Here is a 4209-nt window from a genome sequence, read left to right as displayed (position 1 = left end):
TCACCAACTAAACTTGGTGGATTGCATGTTGTGACCATAAAATGTCATCAGCCAGCAGCCTCAGTCCCGATCAGGCAGTCTGCTGCACACTCTCCTCTCGCCTTGGGTGCTGGCCACACTAGCTGGCACCCTCCCTCCCCCCGAAAACACCCCAACTCCACTCCTCCGCCTCCCCTTCTTTCTTTCTCCCCCACCCCTCCTCTCGTGCCTTCTCTCTCTCCTTGTACCAGGCTGCAGTGACCCACCCTTCCCTCTCCTCTCTGTCGCCCCCCCAGGCGCTCTGCTTCCATGGTGTCAGTGCGGAGGCCTCAGTGTTGACAAAGCAGCAGGGCCTTCAGAAGACACATCAAAACCCCCCCCCCCGCACCAACCCACCCCCACCCCATCCCTCCTCTCTGCTGTTAGAGAGCTCAACAAAAGGACAGGGACTCAACAACACAGCTACAGACAGAAAGAGCCCCCCCCGAGGATGCTGCGTGCACTACGAGCTCAAACCGTTCAAGACCAGATCCGTGTTTTGTAACTGTTGTGATGGATGATTGTAAATATAAAGCACAAGTCAAGGCTGAGGGTTGATGCCATCGTGACACATGCACTCTAATGAGGAACGTGGGTGCTCCACAGTGCCAGGGACGTCCCCCCCAAGGCATGCTGAGCTGGGGCAGAGGGTGGTGGTAGGGCGGGGGGGTATGTGATGCATACCAGATGTGATTGGAGACATCACACTGTTCACATTGTTACTGCTAACCAAACAGATCATTTTTCTTCTGTTCACACATGACGTCGGGGGTGTGTAAGACCGGTCTGAGCTAAAAGCAGAATAATAAACGTCAGAGGATTTCAGAGAGCGAAGTTTGGTGATGGATGTGACAGAAGAGCTCCAGATAAAGTTGTGATGCCTCCTCTGACAGAACAGAGAGACTCTCATCTTTGTGCAAACAAACATAAATCTGGCAAATACGGCGGATTGTCTTCCAGAATGTGACGAGGAAGGCCTCTGTGACCGGTCGTCTTTATTCTCAGGTATCCAGAATTCACGCCTCGTAAATATTCTGTGATTAGAGCCTGATGCCACATGATGGCAGCAAAAGAAATTCTTAAACTAAATCAGAGAGATTTTGATGTTCTCAACCAGAAGAGTGGTGAAATTCACAAAGTTAGCCTGAAGTCAAAATAGAAATTCTCTCCCTTTAGTGCAAGTGTGGCCATATTGGTTATTATACAATCAATCAGTTAGCTGCAGAATATCTCTCTGACTGGAGAAGAAAATACAGTTCTGAAGCAAAAAAGGGAGATAAAATAAATAATAAAAAATTTTGAAATTATTTATTGAAGTAAATTTTAAAATACATTTTATGGTAAAAAAAAAAAACAAAACTCAATTGGCAATAAATGTAGAAGTATTTAAAATGTTACACAAGTTAAAATACACACAGCAGTCATCAAATAATATATCTTTCATATTGATATTGACTTTTGATTGTTGTCCAAACGATCCACTGTTGTTGTTGTATTTTACAGACAAAAGTAAATGTGCAGTAGACGTCTCAGCCAATAACACAAAAAAGTCTGAAGTGACGGTGTCGTGGTCACTGCAGTCTTACCTGTAAAAGCTCATTTGACTCCTAGCAGCACATCAACAACAACAACAATTACAACACAAAAAAAGCACACACTCTCTTTGTGCTCAGCTTTTTGGGAAACTTAATTGCTGGCATTAAGCACTTGAGGGAATTCTTCACTGTGCTTGTTAGGTGTTTGTGTGCAACACAACCCCACAAGTTCTATTAATAAACTGACACTCTCTTACCCTCTCCCTCCCTCCCTGTGAGATAATGAACAATAAGTGTCGCTGCTACACCTCAGACACACACCAACATCAAGCAGAATGTCAAATGGCTGGAAGAGCGGCGCGATTGACAACAACCGGGCTCCACGAGGCATGCAGATTACTAAAAGAAAGTTCTGAATGTTCTTTTCAAACTTTCTCCACATGCCAGAGGGGAAAGTAGGAGTGCTGATCTGATGTGAGACGCTTTAAAGAGATTCTTGTGAATGCCGCCGTTCAGAGGGCTGGATGTCACTGTATTGCAGCGACTGCTTTCACCTCCGTGCAGGAGTACAGTCTGTGGGTGACCTGAGCTGTGCGCACGGGGGAAAAAAAATAAATAAAAAAAGGATGCCCGTCAGCAAGAAGGCCCCCGAGGATTTAATAATAAAAAAATAAAATCCTTGAAACGAACAATCCAACCGACATGAACGTGATTATGGAAGAGAGAACCGATTTGTTTCAGGGAGGAGTTGGAAGAAAACTGAATTTAGTGACAACACGGCTGAATGAGTGTGGAGAGGGTGAACATGTCGGTGCAGTGTTTGTGCAGAGTGGTGCTGTTAACCAGCAGATGGTACTATGTTCCAACTGTTACCTTCACACACACGAGGCGCTGAACATGTTGATTTTTTTCAGTCGAGGACCTGAGCCAAACACACACGTAGTTGAACAAATCACTTTTTTGTGTATTAGTTGTCAAATGAATTAGATGTTTCACCGAAATATTTCCTGTCGATGTGGTGAGAGAATACTTCTGATGATTTTCAAGACACAACGCTGTCCGCCTCGCTGCTTCTGTAGGCAACCACGCTAACAGCTCCTGCATGGGAACCTCGGGGGCAAAGTTATTATTCTCATGGGGTCATGCATTAATCCATGCACCTCATTGACATATGAGGTCTAAAGGAGACTGGATAGATAGATTTTAACTCGTTCCTTTTTTCAGCTGTAGCTCAAACGTCAGAGCTAAGAATCAAACACTTGGTTTGACTCCCACAGATTTTTTTTATTTATTTGTTTTTAAAGACTAATGTTTGGAATTGTGGGGAAAATACGTGGAACGGTCCTTTAATGGAAAAAACTAGCTCAGACCTCTTATGGCTGTCTGCTGTGTGCATCACAGAGACTGCAATAATCAATAATCTCTTAATTTGGGTCAAATATTACAATCAGACCTGGAAACAGAAATCTGTTGTTGTTGCATCATTTTTCCATCATGGGGGTGTTTTCGTAGTTGCCCTTTCACCTGCTGAGCTGCTGGTCAGGTGGGGGAGAAGGGTGAGGTGAAGGGGTGGGGGGGGGGCAGATGTTTGGATCTGTTGTGAAATCTCAAAGCTACATGCAAATCCTCAAGATGACCTACTTCTTCTCTTCCACATAGACATTCCGCTAAAATCCATAAATTAAGGAAATTAACTGATGGGGCCCGGGGCCACTTTGTAAGCTATTTAAATCTTTAAATTTACAACATCCCTGCATACTTCATGTAATTGAACTAACTCCAGGCTTGTTTCCTTTAATGAGAAAAAAAAAATCCAGTTTCCCCTCCAGTTTGTACCTCTGGAAACAACAAATCTGAGCCGGGGGGGCGAAGATGGGAGCGCTGAGGTCTGTCTAATTACTGAGTCTTCTCCAGACCTGCTGTCAGATCACCTGCAGAACTGTTTTATCTCCTATTTAAATTCTCTTTTCTCCATTTCATACCAACTCAAAGGCTGAAAGGAAACATGAAGATGGAGTCATATAGTATTGGATTTATTTATATTTAAAGGGGGGGGGGGATTAGCGTTCATCATGAACACACCATGTGATGTTTTTGTGGTGATCAGAACCAAAGTTTGTCACTCAGTGAACATGCTCATGGATGTTCCTGTGGACCAATAATCACTTCCTACACTGGTTGGCGCCAAATATCAAGAAACGAACACGACTCCTCTCTCCGGATGCTGGTACAGACTAATTACTGGGCTCAATGTTGCATCAATTATTCACAGTTATTTACCCGCAAATAAACAAACATGCAAATAAATAAGTCATCTCCTCCTGTGTGAGAGCACCTCCCCTTCACTTTTTTTTTTTTTTTTTTGGGGGGGGGGGGGCGCAAAAGTGTTGCAACACTTTAGCTCTTCACCACTTTGTGTTTTTGTCTCTGTGTTGACAATAATCTCTGAATGACAATAATCAGCCACAATCTTAACCCCCCCCCCCCCCCTAAAAAAAAAAAAAAAAGTCTGGAGGCTGGCCCGCTTTCATTGGAGAGTAGTGAGGAGGAGGGGGAGGTTGTGTGTGTGTGATTGGGGGGTGGTGGGGGGTTGTTCTGGGCAGATATCTCCATCTAAGCCCTGCGCTATAATTGAAATGGCGCATTTGGCTGCGGG

Source organism: Echeneis naucrates, chromosome 3 (genome assembly GCF_900963305.1).
Source record: "Echeneis naucrates chromosome 3, fEcheNa1.1, whole genome shotgun sequence".
NCBI classification, from domain to species: domain Eukaryota; kingdom Metazoa; phylum Chordata; class Actinopteri; order Carangiformes; family Echeneidae; genus Echeneis; species Echeneis naucrates.
The sequence above is the reverse complement of the archived record's forward strand: the minus strand, read 5'-3'. Positions refer to the sequence as shown.